Source organism: Dysidea avara, chromosome 9, assembly GCF_963678975.1.
Source record: "Dysidea avara chromosome 9, odDysAvar1.4, whole genome shotgun sequence".
Taxonomy (NCBI): Eukaryota; Metazoa; Porifera; class Demospongiae; order Dictyoceratida; family Dysideidae; genus Dysidea; species Dysidea avara.
The window spans coordinates 4,008,079-4,029,957 of NC_089280.1; the positions used below are offsets into that span (position 1 = coordinate 4,008,079).

The 21,879-nt window shown below is 38.1% G+C and overlaps 1 protein-coding gene and 2 long non-coding RNA genes across 11 annotated transcripts in view; 2 read left to right on the plus strand and 1 right to left on the minus strand.

Annotated features, from left to right (window-relative positions):
* Positions 1-1,154: 1,154 nt before the first annotated feature.
* On the plus strand, positions 1,155-11,546 carry LOC136266043 (uncharacterized). Of its 9 annotated transcripts, XR_010705875.1 has the most exons (7): positions 1,158-1,210; positions 5,134-5,218; positions 5,278-5,392; positions 5,494-5,778; positions 5,838-5,888; positions 9,630-9,853; positions 11,313-11,546. It is a non-coding gene; the product is annotated as an uncharacterized lncRNA (long non-coding RNA). The 9 variants fall into 9 exon arrangements; XR_010705880.1 differs by lacking the exon at positions 5,134-5,218 and adding an exon at positions 9,331-9,455 and having other exon boundaries at positions 1,155-1,210; positions 5,494-5,888; XR_010705878.1 differs by lacking the exon at positions 5,134-5,218 and having other exon boundaries at positions 1,155-1,210; positions 5,821-5,888.
* Positions 11,547-12,800: 1,254 nt separating this feature from the next.
* LOC136266254 (TNF receptor-associated factor 2-like) overlaps positions 12,801-21,879 on the plus strand; it is a 41,645-nt gene continuing 32,566 nt past the window's right edge. Inside the window, exon 1 of the mRNA XM_066061263.1 lies at positions 12,801-12,947. The gene's annotated coding sequence lies outside the window, so the exon portion shown is untranslated. The remainder of the gene's footprint in view (positions 12,948-21,879) is intronic.
* LOC136266256 (uncharacterized) lies at positions 16,379-17,895 on the minus strand. The gene is made up of 2 exons (XR_010706001.1): positions 16,999-17,895; positions 16,379-16,952 (listed from the first exon to the last, which is right to left on the minus strand). It is a non-coding gene; the product is annotated as an uncharacterized lncRNA (long non-coding RNA).

Consider the following 21,879-nt stretch of genomic DNA (forward strand, 5'->3'; position numbering starts at 1 on the left):
ATATTATGCTGCTTTTAGCAGCTCTTGTAAAATCCTTTTATGCACTTAGCTATGCTTAATACTTAGAAACATGCTTCAACTACAAAATTAACTGGAAAGTCAAAATAATGAATAACAAATTAACACTATTGTTGTTTTAGTAATGCATTATTTAGGCCCCTATTTGGTGATTATTAGTTTCTCATCCACCGCCCGCATCCGTCTTAGGCTACCGCGTGGTAAGCCATTATTTAGTCTGTGCATGCTCAGAAGAATACGTGATACCAAACCGTCATAATTTGTATTGAAACAAGATGACGTTTTTAATTAACGCTACAGTGTGCCAGGAGTACTGTTGTTTCCTTGGCAAATTACTGCAGTGGATTCTATTTTCAACTGTTTTTCAAGCTGCTAGCTCGATAGAGCACGATTGCAACTAAAAACCAATGTTAATTTGTGGGAGGAAAGAAGGAGAATTTGGACAAGGTCTGTACATCAGTGTATTAATATTATAATGGCCTAATGGTAATGCCCTCCTGCCCGCATCATAATAATTAGAAAGACTGGATGAGAAACTAATAATCACCAAATAGGGGCCTTAGTTATAGAAAGAACTATAGTTTGGTAAGAATGTCTCACATTGAGCTTTAGTTATCCTAAATTTAGTGTTAGTATAGAAAGATATAAATTTTGGTACCTGAGATTTGGTACTCCTCAATGCAAGTGTATGTGTGAAGCAATATATACATGGTGTAAGCCCCGTTATTGGCTTGCAGGGCCAACTCCAGGGCACCCTGTCTCTGCCTGGCCTCCATCCGAACAGTCAGGGACAGGCTACTGCCATTAGCGGCTACACCGGCCACAAAGGACCGATCCTCTGTTGTGTATTACCAGACACACACGCACGCCATTATCTATGCACACAGGCACACGCATTAATATTAAAGCATAGCTAGCTATATTAAGCAAATTCACTTGCACCAGGGGGATACATCCTTGAATCTGTATTTCACCTGACCCGAGGGTCACTTTTTGCTAAGGACCAGACTAAGGGATAGACCCTATACGTATAATGCATAAAATACCTTCACTACATAAACTTGTCACATTGTTTCAAAAGATCGATCGCTGCTTCCATCTAAAGACGGTGCGCATTTAATGAAATTCACTAGACAGTACGCTTTTAATAGAAAAATAACTTATCACGTGATGAACACATGCATTTAAAAAGGTCAGTCACTGCTGAGAGTATTGTATGGTGCGTTGTATCGTGTTTAATAGCTGCAAGTGATGCTAAAGAATATTTATTTACTTATTTGTAATGCACAGAACTCAAATGGTCAAGGAATATTGGGAATAACCTTACCAAGAAATTTTTTCACCAATGTATTTGTAAAGGTGTCTGATGACATATTCAAAAAGTTTAAACTCAACTCCTGTGGGGGAGCCCGTGACAGCTGCTGGAACGTTGGGTACCCGAAACCGTATTGCAAAAATTTAAAATTTTAATTTTGCCTTGTGTTGAATCAAAATAGGGGTTTTTCATGATTCTGAATTAAATAAAAGCATTTGTTTTGCACCAAAACCACTCCTTGGTGGGAAAAGACCACGCCCACTTTCCACTATTTACAACTTTCCCCTCCCCAGGTATATATACATTTGTTTCAATAGACACTACAATTTACAAATGGCTCCGACTGTCAAACACCTCAAAAGTCAATGTCTGAGTCTTTTCTAGACTCTATGCCATCATTGATGCAATTCTTGCGTGTAATGCCTTTGCAAATTCCACATGCGGAGATACACTGTATGCTGTTTGCAACTGCACCGTTGGGTACTGCAATCTCCATGACAATTACAGCTCGTGAACCAGAGTAGCTCCTCAGGAGCCATGGAATCTAGAATAGGAACTGGGTCATAACCATGAATCCCTACAGTCCATCCATACTCATCGGGGTTCAAAGATGTGCTTCGCAGTAGCATCCAGTCCCGGGTTTGGAGATAAGCAAGAAGAGAATGCTGTGCAGCTGCCCCTTCTGTTGGAGGTAGAGTCTCTGGCTTGATCAGTCCAGCTGCTGCCTTATGGGCAAACATGTTGCATCGAATTTCTCCCAAAATAGTACCTGGTGCATTGTAAATGTACTTGAAAATGGTAATACTATCCCTAATCACTGTGTCTTTAGTACTCTGTATGTCAAGGAAGATGTCCATGCTGATGCATGTGCTCATCAATATCCCCTGCACAAAACATGTCAAATAGGGTACTTTTCTCATGGCCTGCAATTGAAAAAATAGTATCACAACCAATGAAGGCATGACAAAAGAGCAAGTAGCGCTTCTGTTTTTCAGAGAGCGCTTCTTGGATCATCTTCACATTGTAAGAGGCCCTTAGATGTGGTGAAAAAAAAGTGGATGGTTGGTATTTGAGCAATGGTGCACCAGCATTATCAGCAAATCTGCATCTTCTGCCCGCACCTGTAAAATCAACAACCATGCAAAAGGGTGTAAGTAAAAAAAATGTACTGACCTCTACAGAGTCATCTGTAGCATCAGTCAATGCTACTCTCACAATTGAAGTGTCAGCATTGTTGTCACACTGCACCACGGTGATCTGATATTTCTGGAGTGTTAAAGAGAGGAGATAGATGAGCTCACTTTTGTTGTGAGTGTTGTCCATGAACTTTTCTCTTGGTGTCAAATGTATCATATCTGGTACAATCTGTAGATTACAGCAGGAGGTCTTGATACGTTGGATGTGGTCGTGATCTTTTGGTAAGCTGCTATAGCCATCGAAGACAACAGTTATCTTTTGAGAGTGTCTGCCAAGATACTGAGCATAGCTGAGGTAGCTGTCAGCAATCTCCTGCCAAGTCTGACCTTGTTCCCACTTTATCATGTGGAGCAGCCATCCACCATCAACCACCAGGCTGGAGCAGGGTTGGTCAGTGAGGTTAAGTGGATCAGTCAACCCCTTCAGGCTAGTGTTGGAAAAGCTGGCTTTGTTTGCTCTGTTCATTTTCTAGTCTTTGTTGCTAAACAAGGACAATGGGAAGGGAGTCAGCTCATACTCTAAGCTTGTCTTGACTGTCATATCCCTTTGAGAAATAATTATCAGTCAGTTGAACAACTTAGATGGTTTGTATCCAACACTTGTGGCCAGAATCACTATTCCTCATCCTCCCTCTGCTCAACCCATGCACCTTCTAACTTGGCCACTTTCATCAGTCTCTGCTTAATACAGATGTCACATCAGGTACCGGACCATTCATGACAAGAGTAACAGACAACATGGTTCCCATGGGTTGTAAAGCTTTCAAAGGTTTTGAAGTTTCAAGTTGCTTCATCAGCTGGCAATACAGCCGTGCACCCTTGGCATACTGATGATGGGCTGAAAAGATGTCCAGCATCTTGGTAACAATGCAGGAAATGTGCCCATTGTAGTCTCCAAGCCTTTCAGTTCTGATGAAGATCTTGATGACATCAACCATGTAGTGGTACTGCATCCACAGTGCGGATGTTCACCTCCATGTTATTTTGTAGTACTTTGCAGTAAGATATTTTCAGACAAGTTGTCTTATCACTACACACTGACTAATGCACAGAGTACACAGCATATTTATACACAACAAACTACAATAGATAACTTTAAAAAATAACCCCGAATACATACAATCTGCATTCACATAGAAATGACTTAAGATTGGTGCTGATTGCATGATACAAAACAAAGTGTTAACACAGTTATGTGTGTGTAAATGAGTTCATACTTCTTTGTTACATGATGTGGTTTCTCAGTGTTCTCAGTTGATATTGATAAGGTTGCTACAAAACTTTAATGACCATAAGATTTTTACAATTACGTTTTCTACAACAATTGAAATTGTATAGTACTAGTAGCTATAGTAGTAGTTCTTGTGAATACCGGAAAGTGGGCATGGTCTTTTTCCAAAGGAGTGGTTTTGATGCAAAACCAATGCTTTTATTCAATTCAGAATCATGAAAAACCCCTATTTTGACTCCACACAAAGCAAAATTAAACTTTTTAATTTTCGTGATATGGTTTTGGGTACCCAACGTTCCAGCAGCTGTCACGGGTTCCCCCACAGGAGTTGAGTTTAAACTTTTTGAAATATGTCATCAGACACCTTTACAAATATATTGGTGAAAAAATTTCTTGGTAAGGAATTTATTCCCAGATTTATGATAATATTTCCTGACTAAAACATGAGTATATGTGTGCATATATAAATTGGGCAAATTGTTTGTAAATTTATGGTAGTGTCTAATCACTGGACTGGACTACTGGACTGGAATACTGGAATGGATGACATTTACACATTGTTAAGGGTGGGGTTATTGTACATTTGGATGACTTGTGATAATATTTCACCGCTGAGTGGTGAATGTGATCTTCAAAGTAGCTGTGATAAGCAAAATGGGTTCAATTAAATGTTTTCTAATCACTGCTTGACAGTATCTACTCTACTGTATAGCAGATACTGACATGTAGGTATACCCAAAAATGTTTCTCTCACTCTTAGGCACACGTGATTATTGTGATACTGCTTTCTATAACATATGTTGTGAATTGATGACTAGTCCATGATATGTAACTGTGTGCACATTAAATTTACCTACTTTAAAAACTTGTATGTACTGTATGCCGTTGTGCTGTAACCATTCAATTTTCTATTCCTATTAACAAAGAATGCAAAAATTTCATTTCAGTAATGAAATACAACCAGTTATGTGATGGGATCTAGTTTGTGTGTTCACACACACGATATATGTTATAGAAAGTTGTATCACAATAATCAAGTGTGCCTAACAGTGAGAGAAACATTTTTGGGTATACCTACATGTCAGTATCTGCTATACAGTAGAGTAGATACTGTCAAGCAGTGATTAGAATACATTTAATTGAACCCATTTGGCTTATCACAACTACTTTGAAGATCATATTCACCACTCAGTACTGAAATGTTCTCACAAGTCACCCAAATGTACAGTAACCCCACCCTTAAAAATGCGTAAAACCAAAAAAATGTCAGTCCAGTAGTCCATTCCAGTATTCCAGTCCAGTAGTCCAGTGCAGTGATTAGGCACTACCGTAAATTCATGTAAATTAGAAGAGTTAACTACTTCTTTTGGTAGAGAGTTCCATTCATGTATGGCTGGCAGAATAGGGACATCTGAAAAGCTTGTGATCTCCAATGAGTTTTAGTTTTGATGCAGCTTTGTACGTGTGTATTGTATGAAGGGTAGTATATTCAGTGTATTATTTGTTATATAATCTAGGACACTGAGGATGCTATGTGAATCCTTAAGCCTCAGTACAGCAAAGAGCATGCCTGGCCTTAAGGTATCAGTGATGACTTGGATGTTTAACTTATAATCTGGCTGCAAGGGACATGTGAGTAAAGTCATAATGTTCTTTGAATACAGATTCTTTATCTGATGTTCTGTGTATGTTGTGCGAACAGTAAGTAATATTTGGTTTATTATTTAATCTAGTGCATTGAGCAAGTCCAGCACCACGTTACTACCATGTTGATCACTGCATTGTAATTTACTACAGTATCCATAAATTATGGTTGTTTTATAGAATTAGAAATGTGTGTGCTTTACTGGCTGCAAGTGATAACTGTAGAATAGGGACATCTGATGTTTTTTAAAATAACCTACGGTACACTGTGGGTCTAATACAGCCTTGTATTGAGTTTACTGTATATACAAAATGGTACATTAATCCTGATATCGATTACCTACAGGTAGAGACCTTTCTGCAAGGACACCAAGGTACCAATGTGATCATGAACACAATGTAGGAGATGGTGTTAGCATTTGTTTGTATCTAGGTGGTGACTACAGAATATTATTACAGGTAACAGACCTGTGTTACCTTCAATGTAAGCAAAGTGTGTTTAGTTTTGTTGTGTGTTGCACACAAGTTAGTGTGGTGTTTATCCAAGTATGCCATTGTGAACTTGAATGTCTCAATGAGGTATGCATATGGAAGTATTGTTGTACTGGCTGTGAGCAAGAGTTTTATGGATTTATATGGGGTATAAAATATACTCTTGCTATCAGTGAATATTATTTCAACTGATGCATATATAAATTGGAAGTTTCTGTCTTAACCAACCCACATTTGTTTTAAGCTGATAGTGTAGTGAGTGTGGTAAGAGACGTCCGTATATACAGTGGTAATCTAGCAACTGAGATGTAGTATTGTATCATGTACTGCATAAAAAAATTGATGGGAGAAATTCTAACACATTTGACAAAACGTTGGTGAATCATCAAAACTTTCGTCATCAAAGTCGAAAGTCAAGCATTTGTTAATATTTATTTGACTGTGAGCGAGTTGTCAAAATTATTGCTTGTCAATATTTTACACCATACGATAGTATTATTCTTCAAAATACCTTCTGTTCTACTGTTGTGCACTATCTAAAGAAATTGTGGTCTTTAATAAGACTAGCATTTCCATGCCTGTCACTCCTGCTGCTATACAGTACTACTGTACTATATAATTAGGAGGTTTGAGTTTTTCTGGCCAAAAATATCACCCAAAAAACCAGTCTCACAATACCATCCTGGTGCCTTGGTTAGGTATATAATCAAGCCTGAAAGTGCCTTCAGTACAACTAGTGCTTCTAATAGGTTGTTACGAAATTGAAAAAAATATTTAATGGAATTTTCTACTGACTAACTGCCTGCCTGTCTGCTTTCCTGCCTTCAGGCAAGCATAACTCAATAATGGCTAAGGCTACGAGCTTGATTTTTTCACTGAATGACACCGCTTTGTCTTGAGACGTGCTTTTTTTTGGCATACTGCAGTACGTATATTGCACGCATCATGGACTTACCTTTGCCCTCCTTTGTGTCCTACTTCTTTCTGCTGACAGTCCAAGGTGTTATCGCGATGGCTTCCCTACCATTGTAAACGGGAACTGTTTGTATATTCTGTGTTGACTAGCAGAGGTGTGCTTCTCATACTGTTCTTTGTGCTGGAAACATGTTGAACATACCTGAAAGTAAAGCATAATGGCCACTTCACTTTCAATACAGTAATTGATAATTGGGTCATGCAAATTGTCCATGGTAACTGGATTTCTACTGTTTTTCATTCGTAGCGCTGTGTAACATTCTGAAAGCAAGGTGTAATGGCCACTTCACTTTCAAGTCAGTATTGCTAGCTGGGGCATGCGTTCAGATGAAAACATTAACTCTGGTGCTATCCTTTCTTTTGATGTGATATGCATGGACTCACCAGTCATAATAATGTTACAAAAAAGTAAAGAAACAAGTATAAAGAAAAATTAAGAATTTTAATTATGATTAGAGATTGGAGATTTAATTCCTAATTCTGTCAATGAATTGTTCTCCAAAAGTAACATCGGTACAGTATGTGTTTAATTTGTATGTTTGTTTTACATTTGTTTATCTTTTTGCACCCACGTGAACAAAATATTTTATAGCCTGTATATGAGAAATCAAGGCTGTACAGAGCCTGTATTAACCTTCCAGGTAGTAGGTAAGTTTTGTGGTTTAATCATGCCAGTGTGAAATAGTGGTGAAGCAAGTTCCTGAAGATGTTGTGAATACCTTTCACAATGAACTATTACAAAGAACAACCAAAAATGGTGTGTATCTATATAGCCTCATAGGCTACCAGAAATAATGAATTCCTTCAAGGTGAAGTGGGCATTTCCCATACTTGCTCAAGCAAAAATGAAGGGCAACTTGATGGTTTCTCTTGACAATTTGTGTAGGAAAACATGATATAGATGATACTTTTAAATTCTTTGCATACTTTGTGGTTAAAGTGGTTTGTTCAAGTTATGCTTCCTTAGCAGTGCATTGTAATGTAATTACAAATTGCAAAATAATTCATATATTGAATTACAAAATTTAATGAAATATCCGCAATGACATTTTTTGATGTTGAGATTGCTAAATTTGATGTTATAATTGACAAAATGGCCGTGTTAGTGTGGGGGCTTTAGAAACTTTGGCACACAGTGTTTGAAATGAATGTTGTCTGTAGTTTTTTACACATGGAACCATGAGATAATAAAGGTAAGAAGTAGTACATGTACCGTGACAGTGCAAAACATGCTCCAACAAGGAAAGTATACCGAAAATTTTAGATTCGCACACAAATAGGCTTACTTGTATTGCATTATATACTATAAGCCTCACCTTCACCCTTACTCAAATTTATAAACGCTATCATAGGGAAACACCATCTCACCCAATACCTCTATGTACAAAGTCCCCACACTACAGTGGCCATTTTGTTTTGTGACATCACAGATTTTGCACGGAATGTCAAGAAACATAATTGTGGATATCGCTCATATCTAGCTAATAAATGATAGTGTATAAGCTGAATTTATTTAGGAGAAAAATCAGGTCAAAATTACATTTTACAAAACCCTTCGAAGACCAAATTAAATTTCAAGTATGGAAGAACACGTAACTTTGTATTAATTGTTTGGTCTTCTGTGAGGTACATAAACTTAATGGTAATTTCATACACTACAATAATATCTAAACAGTTTTCTACATAATATAATAGTACTCGTGATATGATGCAATGAATGGGCAATGTCATCTTTACCAAACTTCCATTTCGTATTTTTCTTTTTCACAAATACATGTTGTGGTCTCTTGTATACCAATCAGATGACCCTCAAAATAGCAGTGCGGGAAGGCGGATTTTTATTTTATTTTTTACTAACTAGATAGCTGAATTAGCTAGCTAAAATGACTCAAAATGCAATTTTCTTAGACTGCTCTAGCAAGGTACCAACTATAAGGGGTGCTAATTGGCTTCCCTTAGCTACCAGTGGTGCAGAAAATCCTTGATGAGGTAAGAAAAATGGCGATGCGGGCGGGGATGAGAAACTAATAATTAAGTTTAATGGTGTTTAGTTTAATGTCATAGGACAAAGCATGATGGAGATATGGCAGAAAATAGTGGGTGTAGGATAATGGCAGACAATTATGGGAGAGTACTTTCTATGGGAGTGAAGATTTTCTTTGGATGAAGTATTAGTATGATTTTGCATGGTGAGCAATGTGGTGTTAGCAAATCCTTTCTTGTTAAGGCTGTGTGTTTGCATCCGGTATATTGGACATTGGTTTTCAAAGTGTGCATGTCCTAAACTTTAAACCTTGTCATATAGGCATTTTTTTTAGTCAACCATTTTGGGTTGCATACTACAGTATAATGTCAAGCTTTGTGATCAATATTACTTGCCCAGTGCAGTCTTGAATTAAATTTTGTGGGTGATGTTAATTGCATAGTTGATGTTAATTGCATAATTGATGTTTACTCAGGCTAGATATTTTCCCAGAGATTTTGTGATAATGTCTGAGTAACAAGACTAAGAGATCAAATTGCAGGAGTTTGTACTTTGGTTTGAAAATGCATTCAATGGAAGTTTAAAAAGTGCCAATTGAAGGTGCACAGAGGATTTATTAGTTCTTGTAATGTTGAAGAGTAAAATGCATAGTGTGTGTGGTATGGCTTCTTACATTTTCACTAGCCACAAACATGTACATGTATAGTTCACTCCATTATGGTAGTTGTTTACTGCTACCATTCCTAAGTTGTTTACTGTTATCATTTCTAATAGACTGTAGATCAACAGTCTTTGACCAATTAAAGAAGCCATATGACATTTTCATGCTTTTTGGATTTTCATCCCTGCTGTAATGATAAAATGATGGAAGTATGAAACTGCTTAAAGGTGATAATTCCACATTCTTCCATTATTTTCTTGAATACTGCAGAGGCTCAGCAGAAACGATCTTGTGCTCACTTTATCAACAGATTTACAGTTTGTCAACTTTGCTATGTGTAAGTTTAAGTGTGCTATTTTATCAGAGGAGGGTGGAAGCACTTTATGTACTACTTGAAAATATTAACATTAATTGCATAGTTTTGCCTGGAATATCACATGAAACATTGGGGATTGTCAATTGTGCAGAATATTGTATTTGTTTTGTAACAGCACTTAGTTTTCTAAGCAAAACTGGTGGATCAATGCTTGCACGTAGTGAATCCAGGTATAATAAAACAATGGTTACATTGTTCACACATTTCAGTTCATTCCAAAACCGAGGGTTTTGCATAATTCATTTTAATGGAGCTTAAAACCGCTTCCATCTTCCTCTGGCTTTAATACAGCTTACTATGGTTGTGTCAGGTAAATAATAGCTTGAAAAGCTTCCAACCTCATAGCGGAATAATGGAAATGGACCACCTGCCTGCAGCTGTAACAGTAAACAATAACGACGTGGGTGAATTCACTTGCCTTCTGGGTATATACTATTAGTAGAATCCTTATGCCACAGTACAACAACTGTTCAGTGATTGGCTAGAATTATCAATGACTGAAACAAGAATCCTGGTCACAGCACCAGCAATCGGGGGCTCTGATTGTATACCAAGGTTATGAGGAGTTTCAGTCTCATCTTACCTCGATGTGGAGGCAGACTGCTACTGCTGTACTCACAAATGTGTCCACTATATTGTTATTAATGCACACATTTACATCAAGCAGTTTTAATATAGTGATATTTTTACTAGCATTCCACCTTAGGCCACCAATTGTAGGTTCCTTGTTTCCTGTCACCCGCCCGTGTGGTAATTTAGAGCTGCATGCAAATTTATTATTGCATTTGATAGTCACGTGACCTAAATATTAATACTGGCAGAGAGTTCAGTTGTGTGGTCGTGTCATTGGGACGAAGACTATAGGTGGAATCTGCTGTGAGTTTATGATGTTATTTAGTGCATGGCATCCAGCCTTATACTAGCAGTGAATCTCTTCAAGTAGCCATTGAGATGTACATCAACAATAGTCCCATTCTCAATCTGTTATTATTGTGTAAACATTTGGAAAATTTGTACTGTTGAAGTTGATGGTACGGAGTCAGGCTAGTAAGTACAGTACTAGCTAGCATGTATCACCACAAGCATGGCAAACCCAGCAGCTCTATATGTAAATGCCTTTCTGGCTGCTCAGGAAACACTGCAACACTTCAAATCTAACCTTCTAGAGGTTTGAATCCTTTCAAATCACAACTAACCTTGGATGCTCTCCTGAATCTGGGAGAAGAAAGCAATTTGGATTAATGGGCTCTCTTTAATATCCTTGATACTAAATAATAAATTTTAGCAATATAATAAATAATAGCTGCCTGCCCGCATGGTATTTTTTGTCTGACTAGGACAAGAAACAAGGAATTTACAATTGTTGGCCTTAAGTTGGTATGGACAGAAGTATGTATGTGTATTTGTTTGTTCCCACTAGGTCAACCAGTGTTGTGACTGATCTACAGTGATCACCATAGCAACATACACCCTCACACAGTCGTTTGTGTTGTTATAATATCAAAGGGACTGACAACTAGCTGTGTTATGATACAGAAGTCATAAAACATTACAGGAGAGATTCCATAAGATGACTAATAATTCATATCTATTGTACTGGGTCACTGATAAGTAGGGTATACTTTGGAATTAAGATATCTTTAATTTGAGTCAATGACCTGCATAATTATAGTGTTCAGTTTGATTGTATGTGAGCATACTGAATTGATATAACCAGTGCTTTTTGTTGTGTGATATACATGCAGAGAGACTTTTATTAAACAAGTCTATCATACTCATTGCATGTGTGACACAATTTTTCATGTGACAGTAATTAATTTTAGCAGAAAGTCATAATTGTAACTCAAAGGTATCCTCAGTGCAAATTCCACAAGGTGTGCATCATTTAGAGCACTGAATGGTATGGCCTACCTACCTATATAGCTTGTATCATGTAAGGAAGAGGAAAAAACGAAAGAGCTGAAGGTGACTTTATTGCAAGTTGTGTATTATCCTATAACTAGCACTGGGAAATCATGCATGTATGTACAGTGGAATCTCTACATAATGGACACTTTAGGATCAACCAATTTTGATAAATTATTTCCTTAGAGATGAAGTTGTAATGGTAGTGTTCTATGTAATTGTTTTTATAGAGTGGTTAAATGTATGGCGTTGTTTGCTTGGGAGATGAAACACCTGAGTTATTGGTTGTTATTATTACATTTAATCTAAATCAATAATTATAGTCAAAAAGACAGGGTGGGACGAAAAAGCATAGCCTGTACAAGGGTTGCGGGTGCTTCCCTAAGTGAGATATGTACAAAGCTATTATAAGGTTAATACAAAACAGTTATATTTACAAATCAAAAGGTCAATGGAAAAGGTGCCATTATGAAAAGTGACTTTTGTATGGCTTGGTATATGTGATGGCATTACAAATGAACAGTGTGTTCACAAAAAAACAAATACTGGTATAAGCATTTATCATGATAATGGTCTGATTTGATATACCGTTTTGACACCAGCAATTGGCTATGAGCTTGCCAGCTATACCCATGCATTCTTCCTTACAAGAGTTTAAAAAAAAGCTAAACAATGCACATTCATGGCTCTACATTTAAACTCACAAACATGAGAGCACAGCAAAGATGTAAATTGCAATTTGTCTGTTTCACATAATAAGCATTACAAACTGACCTGTAGAAGGACTAGCTATGTTGCTAGTCTAGCGGCGCCCGCCCATTCGCATACTACATGCGAAGGGGCGGGCGCCGCCAGACTACTATGTTGCCTGGTACAGCAAGTTTGAGAATCACATTTGGTTTGAGAATAGTTTACTGATTCTAACATTCACCACTGGATTACCATTCTCTAGTAAGAGACAGAACCATCAAAGCACATAATTTTCCCAAGTGGGAGCCCACAGTTTCCAAATTACGCATATCCACGTGAGCAATTAGACAGGATTCGTGCAGAGGGATTTGTGGTTGTTCGCGCGTGTGTGTCGGGTGGGCCTTAACGGCATAAAACAGCGTAAACTTGTGACTGGACATAAAACAGGACATCGTGTCAGGTACTTTCTTGTTCGTACAGCTGCAGTGTTAGTGTTAACTGTAATTTGTTCACGCGTTTACTGACATGTTTTCTGTGCATGTGGCTGCATCGCGGCAATTTAACTGAGTGTATAGTGGTTTTGTAGGGATTAAGTGTAAATTGCTGACTATCGCATGTTACCATCAGCTTTACCATGCAGCAAGCACGTTAACGTGTAGTCTGGCGGCGCCCGCCCCTTCGCATAGAGTAAGGGTCTGGTATGCTTAGTATCACCGAGTTGTTCTGGAGGAATTTAATTTGAATGTAATGACGTAACGAAAATGGCCTTAACGGAAGTGCCTCACCCAAAACTGTGGCAGAGATATTGAACTTTCTTCGCCTTTACACAGGCGAAAGTGGATTGGTCTACTTTTATAAAAGACACATGTCTCCCTACCTAGGAAATCAGAGCGTAACATGGTTTTTTCGCGTATCAAACTCTATGCGAAGGGGCGGGCGCCGCCAGACTAGTTAACGTGTGGCTGCTTTTTTGCAGCAGCAGTGAGTTCATTGAAGTGTAGACATTAGATTTTGAGTTGAATGGATTGCAGTGTTTATTCTTTGGCTGTTAGAGGAGACCTTCCCCCCCCTACAACCTCCGACTCACCCCCTAAAAATGGGAGTGACTACTACATTATACTTAATTAAAGCTTGTTTTAAAATGACACACTAAATTAGATTAACTTCAGAGTAACCAGTTTAGCCACTATTTCAACTGTTTTATATAGTTGTGGGCTTGGACAACTGTACGCAGACTTTCGCCTGGTCACCCCTAGTCTCGCGGCGCCCGACCCTAAAAAGAGGGTCTGGTGAAACTGTGTACAAAAAGTTTGAGCTCTGGAATGTTTATTGGATGACGTTTTACGTGTTACGTAAGTGCAATGTTACGTCACAACATCCATTCAACCAGATCCGCTTACAGCATCACCAAACCAATAGCGTTACTTTATTTATTCAACATTAAAACGAGCCCAACAGAATTGTATGGCTGTTTTCTCAACGAGTTTAAGCAGCAGAGTCACCGGATGTAATTAACCGTAAGCTGCGAATCTTTTGAAATGTACGCATTACATAATCAATTTGAAATGGAGCGATCTAATTGGAGCTTCCAACATTCCGGCAGTGCCAAACTTTTTGTACACAGTTTCACCAGACCCTCTTTTTAGGGTCGGGCGCCGCGAGACTAGGTCACCCCCAAATTTCTGATTCCCCCAAAGGAGAAATCCTAGAATAAACATTGATGGATTGTTATAATTCTAGTACCGGCTTTCATGTTGCCGGTCAGGCATGCAGTGGCCTTTACTCCATCCCTTACTAAAATTGTATGGTGTGTAGTAAATACGTAGGGCATGAATGCCACATGATAACTTGCGTGGGGATGCGGTGAGGGTGTGTAAGTAAGCCTACTATACTGATTCCAGAAGCTGAAAATATGGTTTTGCATAACAAAATTTATATAATTGCTGTATTCCCAAATGCAAAAAAATCTAGCTAATTATATGAAACTATTTAGAGGGACCACTTTAGCTTACCATGCATTAAGTATCACTAACTAACAATCAACCCATGGAGGATTCTGTGTTGGTTCATTAAAAACCACTTGTAAATATTATCAAGAGTTAATAATAAGAGAGGAGAGTGTCTAACACTGTATAGTCCTGTAATAGATGACTGCGCAGAAGTTAAATGGCTTCTTTCCCGCATAATGTACAGACTGGCTAGTATATTTTCGCATTTAACCACAAAGGGTATCCCAGACACAAGGGCGTGCGTTCAACTCCATGTTCAAGTTCACCATGAAGAGCATCACTTTGTTGCATAAAGAAGTGTGGCTGTTAACCTCGAAGGTAACTCTGGGGGAGAGCGTCAAAGAAACCAATAAACACTGAACCAACAGTGGAGTATTACTTCAAATTTTCACTGCGTCGCCATGTTACCCTACCTTTGAGCATTCTTCACTTGAAGGAGCACTGTTCCCTGTACATACAGCTCAGTCTTTAGTTCAGTCTTCGGATATTCTCGAGGATTCATCATGGTGCGGCTAAACTAATTGCAGTAAGGTAACTAACAAACACTAGAAGCCTATACGTTACACGGAAAGGAAGCCGTTTAACTTCTGCGCAATCATCTATTACCGGACTATACAATATACAGCGTTAGACACTCTCCTCTCTTATTATTAACTCTTGATATTATGAAACCATCCAAATTTCTAATCCTTTATTTGGCAAGACAAGTTAATGGTAAGGTGACATCCTGATCATGACTTAGCTAGTAGTCTGATTGAATATACACCTGAAGCATTGATTTCTCACATTGATGGGGTAGTGTCTAATCACTGGACTGGAATGCTGGAATGGACTACTGGACTGACATTTTTTTTTTTGGTTTTACACATTTTTAAAGGTGGGGTTACTGTAAATTTGGGTGACTTGTGACATTTCAGCAGAGTGGTGAATATGATACTTTAATCCTAAAAAGTAGCTGTGATAAGCCAAATGGATGCATTTAAATGGCATTGTAGTACAATTTACAGAATGCGCAGACATTTCATTCCAGTAATAACCAGTTATGCAGTGGGATGTAGTTTGTGTGTTCACCCCCCCCCCCCCCCCCCCACACACACACACACACACACACACACGCACACACCATATATGTTATAGAAAGTTGTATCACAATAATCATGTAGTGAGAGAAACATTTTTGGGTATACATATCTGCTATACAGTAGAGTAGCAATGAATAGAAATGAATTTAATTGGCTTATCACAGCTACTTTTTAGGATTAAAGTATCATTCACCACTCAGTACTGAAATGTTGTCACAAATGTACAGTAACCCCATGCACCCTTAAAAATGTGTAAAATCAAAAAATGTCAGTTCAGTAGTCCAGTCCAGTAGTCCAGTCTAGTGATTAGACACTACCCATTGATGGTGCAAAATGCTCTCTGTGTCAAAATTTAATGTTTCTTGGGCTTCTTAGTAGAAAGCATTCCATTCCTGGCTGTTAAATGGATGTTGACAAGCTCAAATTATATCACTCTGCAGGGGATGTTGACAAACTCAGAGTGAGGCAAATTATATTACTCTGCAGGGGATGTTGACAAACTCAGAGCGAGGCAAATTGTATTACTCTGCAGGGGATGTTGACAAACTGAGGGCAAGGCAAATTATATCACTCTGCAGGGGATGTTGACATGCTCAGAGCAAGGCAAATTATACTCATTATCAACTGGTTATTAAACTCAGGCTGACCTCTTATTTTGTGCTGCTGCATCTCAGAGGAGGGTTGAAGCAGTTTTAATAGTGCTGAAATGAATTTTACTATTCAAATGGTTGTAAACAAAATGGTCAATTATTTGTTTTTTAAGCATGAATAAGCACTGATATCTTTGTTGGGCAGTAAAATAGAGTATGAGAAACATGTTCACATGTATGTGACGCATTATAAAAAATTATGAAAGTGTATGCACACAGTCTATAGCCAGCTGTACTATGGTGTAAATAAATGCTGTTTGCACGGCATACGAATTAATTGATGCATCTATGCTGTTTTATAACTTGTATAGCTCTGGTCTTCTTCACATGTAGCTACAGTATCCATTAGCAACAATCGTCGTAGTTGAACATCACGTGACATCAAGATGAGCCTGGGACAAGAACCAAGCGAATAAACAATTTAATTACAAGCTATAATCAACTGGCAGTAGAGACCTTTGATATACAATGTCTACTCAAATAAACGTCATACCTTAAATGAAAGTCAGGGGCACTAATTGCATTTCACCTTATACAGCAGTCTGTTTAGTAAAGGATTCAGTTTGGTCTCACTGAATTATAACAAATGTATGCTTTGCATAGATTTTATAACTGCATAAACAGGTGTGTGGTACATGTGACACTTCACAATGGCTTGACCTTATTTTCATTCCCTGTTTCAGTCAACCTCCATGGCATATATTGAGTGTATCATCATTCTAGACTGAAGAGCATTAGTTTCTTTTCCACTTAACTTCATTAGTTGGTACCTTGGGTGTACAGCACTTTCCGTAGTATACTAAAATATGCTTGACTAAAATGTCACTGACTGAAGTCCCTTACTGCTACAATCCAACTGATTCAGGTGTTTAATATCTGTACTTGAGTTGCTCTATATGTATATATGGTGGCACAAAACTTCGACTCCATCTTAAAATTCAAGCATTGAACTGCACTCATGTGCATCTACTGGATGTAGTAGTAGATGATTTACTAAAGCTAAGTTCTCATCAATAAGCTTATAATTCACTCTAATTCACACTCTGAAAGTATTACACACAGCACACATTTATATAGTCATGCTAAGAGAATGTTCTAGAACTACAAAGGAAATTAAAAGTTACTAAAATAAGTATCAAGTACAAGTGACTAAAAATAGCTAATTTTATTCATAAACATTAGTCTACATACTTAAAGATTATTGTCTCTATCAAACTCTACAATACCACATGTCCTTCCTGTGTCAAGAGTAACTAAAATTAAGTGCAAAATGGTCTGCATTGTTGTGATGGATAATGTTGTTCTGTTGTAGCTGGGTTAGTAGTATGTTGTTCAGTGTGATTTCAGAGACAGTAGTATCTTCTGGTGGTGAATAAGGATAAGCTGGTGTCAATGTCAATAGAGTCGGATGAGGTGGTGTTGGGTATGGCTATTGCCTTTGGAGTGACCATTCTATGGTGTAGTTGGTCTATGTGACGTTTCATGGTTCTGCCATTATTAATTGCAACACACTAAAAGTCACTGGACCCAGTTTCTGTAGGATCATGCCAGATATCTACTTGTGTACGTGTATTCTCTGACAATTACAGTAGTGCCTGGAAACATGGGTTGTGATCTGGAATGTGTCATGATGTTGCTTTTGATCTGCTTGTTTAGATGTTACTTAATTGTTTTGTGTTTGGCATCATTGAGTCAGAACTTGTTCCAAGTTTTCGTTTCAGGAACAGTTCACAAGGAGAAATATTAGTGGTGGCATGAGGAATTGCATGATACTCAAACAAGAATTCTGCTAAGCGATGATGGATTGATTTGCCATCATTGGGACTAGCCTTCAGAAGTGTCAAAGCATTCAGCAAGACCATTTGAGGCTAGATGGTAAGGAGCACTCAGGATGTGTTTATCTGATTGCCTTCTAGAAATTGTGAATTCTGCAGAGGTGAATTGAGAACCATTATCTGATACTAAATGTTCTGGCAATCCATGACGAGCAAACAGTGACCTTAGTACTTTAATTGTTTTCTCAGAGGTAGTGGTTGACATCACTTCTACTTCTGGCCACTTTGAGTATACAGTATATGCATCTACAACAATGAAAAATATGTGATCCAAATATATGGCTCTGTGAAGTCAACATAAATATGTTTCCATGGGATATCCAAGAGTGTAGAGGTCCATTGCTGCAGCCAGATTGGCTTGGTTAGCTTGGCATGATTGACAAGATTCTTCAATTGCTTTGTCTAGTCCAGTCCACCAAATGTAGCTTCATGCAATTGGGGTCCAGATAAAATGGCACTAAATGCACTTTTGTTCCTATATATATGGGCAAGATTTAGTGCCACTGAGCACTAAATCTCCCCTATAATACATGTGGGATGAAGCACTATACTCAAATATTATTTCTTGCCCTTATATGTAGGAAAGATTTAGTGCTAAGGTGCACTAAATGTTCCCTACAATGTAGTAGGCAAAATATTGTTCAAAGAAGCACTAATTATTCCCTACATTGTTGTAGGCATAAAATAATACTTCATAAAATAATACTTCATAAAATAATACTTCATTATTAACACTCCACCTTGTTTAGAGCTAAAAATGTTTCTCTGTGTCCTGTTTACTCCTTGAATGCTAGTTGACATGTCTGGCAGAGAAAAGTGTTGGTGTTAGCTAAAAATATTTCTCTGTGTCCTGTTTACTCCTTGAAAGGTGTTGGTATTTTACAATTGGTAATACCAGTCCACTATCCAGTTGTACTGGTTTTAAAGCTAGTCTTACAAGTATGCCCAGCGTTGCATATAAAAGCAGGTAGTGCATTGCTACTCAGTCTCCTACCTTGGTCAGTTGCTAGCGTGCAGCTTTATGCTGCTTACGAATACTTTTTTGCTAAAGTCTATAACTTTATGCATGCATGTATGGAAGAAATTATTTAAACAATTATAGCTACAGCCTATACCAGCAGATACATATTGCAATAAAAATGTCTAGGTGCCTTTCGACTGATTATGATTTTTGTTATAATTACCATATCTGTTGGTTAGAGCTTGCCATCTTGGCCCAAGGTGTGATTGTTCTTCCCTACTGTTCCCCGTGCAATTTGCAGGCGTGCACCTGGCACTGCAGGCTGTCAAGGGCGCACACCTGGTTTACTATAATTGTTTCCAGAAAGAAACGTACATGCGTGTACATGTGTGTCTGTCTGCACCCATGTGAGCTAATGGTTTTGTGTCAAAAGCAGTCTATGTGTTAGAAATGGAGGCAGCATAAGAACTATACCGTACACCGGCAAACTTTGACGAGGGTAAACTTTGATGAATCTGCTCTTAGGCAAAGTTGACGAAATAAACTTTGACGAATTGTTTGAAATCACCAATAAGAACCTGGGCACTTATTTTATGTTGATGAAATAAATTTTGACGAATTCACTTTGATTCGTCAAAGTTTCCCTTCGTCAAAGTTTCCCAGTGTACGGTATTAAGCGCCTATATAGTCAGGTAAGTTTTGCCCTTGCTCTAAGGCAGTTTAGGCATGGCAGCTTTCTAAAACTTTGTGAACGTTTTGTTGTGGGTTCTATGGGTGTTTAAAAATGACAAAACTACACTACCAGCTTCCTGAGTTACTAGGAATAGCGTAGCACTTTGAGTTGGAATTGAGGGCGTGTCCAGCTAGTATGTGTATGAAAACCAGGGCTGAATAGTTTTCTTCGAAAACACTATACTTCTCTTCATGCATTTGTGGGTTTAACGTATTGCAAGTTGAGCGTTCCTTAGTAACCATTTCATATTTTGCAGTAATTACAATTATTATGTAATTAGTATTATTATGTAATTAGTATTTCATGAAATGCTAATTTGTATTAGTTAATTTAAATGGTTTCTATGTAACCGTAATCCTGCTGTCCCAACTATGTTGGCCTTTATGTGTCTTGTGACATCATGAATAAGGTCCATAAGTGCAACTCCATTTATATTTGTATGTATATACGCATAGCAAGAATCAACCATGGGATTCCATGCAACATTAAATTATGTATCCAAGAAAGAAGCAGACCTATATGCAAAGAAGTTGCTATAGTGATAAATATGCATACTTACAAGAAGTACTAAACTCTCATTTTTAAAACTAAGTAAACTACTATAACCCATAGTCAAATGTTTACAATATGTTATACCAGGAATCAAAGGGTACTACTGCCTTAGCATCAAAGGTAGAAGGCTGTTATGAGGTTGTATGGAAAATAAAGTACAAGCAGTTGAAGTATTGCAACTAAAACAGCAACAATTCACTATGATCACTTCAATAGAATTTAGTGCCTGAGCACAATATAGTTCCTACACTAATGTAGGGAAGATTTAGTGTTGAGCACAATTCATCTCCTACACTAATGTAGGGAAGATTTAGTGCCTGGAGCACAATATAGTTCCTACATTATTGTAGGGAAGATTTAGTGTTGAGCATAATTCATCTCCTACATTACTGTAGGTAAGATTTAGTGCTTGTGGCACTAAATCTCCCCTATAGTAGTGTAGGAAATGAACCCCTTTTAGTGCCATTTTGTACGGAACCATGCAATTGCCTTCATTTTTGTGATTCCAGGGTGAGTGGCATGGAGAGATTTTAGTACTTGTGAATGAAGTGTCTGTGAAAGTCACATACATACCCCACATCACACAGCCATTCTCTATACCAAGTTCATTTTCACAGTGTTTGTAAGGTTGAAGTTCCTCTGGCACCTTGCTAGGCCATCCCTCTTGCACGTAGCAGTAGACTTTGCCAAGTATGGCGTCATGTCTAGTAGCTTTCTAAATGAAGAGCTTGAACTTGTGCAATGCCAGTGTCAGTCTCAATCTGGTGCATTAGCTGGTCTAGACACGTGTCCATGTGTTCCATCAGGTCCTTCCTTTAAGGGACTTAGACTTCGAGCTCTGTGTCGTCGGTCGAAGTTAGATTTCTGTCTCTCTTTGATTGTTGCTTTTTTCTTTCGTAAATTCTGATTGTTAGGCAACTTAGGTTTAAACTGACTGTTAATGGTTGGGACTGTAGTACTGATTTTTCGTCTCATTAGTAGCTCTGCGGGACTGTAGCCATCTCAAGTGCAGTGGTTCGGTAAGCTAGTAGTCCAAGATAAGGATCATCACACTTGGTCAAAATGTTCTTAACAGTTCTGACAGCTCTTTCTGCTTCTCCATTACTTTGTGGATTTCTTGGACTGCTGGTCTTATGTGTAAAGCCATAGGATTTAGAAAATGATGAAAATAAGTTAGCTGAAAACTGTGGCCCATTGTCTGTAAAGACTTTGGCAGGAATACCATGTCTGGCAAAGATTGACTTAAGGTGACGGATAACGTCATTTGCAGAGGTAGTTGTCAATTTGGTGATTTCGATGTATCTGGAGTTAGTCTATAACAAGCAGGTAACTGGTTTGTTTCCATTCGAACAAATCTGCTTCTGCCAAGGATATTGAGGTAATTTTGTAGCAAGTAGAGGCTCAGGTGGCTGAAATCTGTGCTGGCCACATGTTGGGCAGTTTGTTACATACTCTTCAAGCTTCTGATTAATTCCTGGCCGCCACACCAAGGTTCTCGCTCTTTGTCTACACTTTGTAATGCCTTGGTGACCTGCATGAATACTGTCAAGTATGTTAGGCTGTAAGGAAG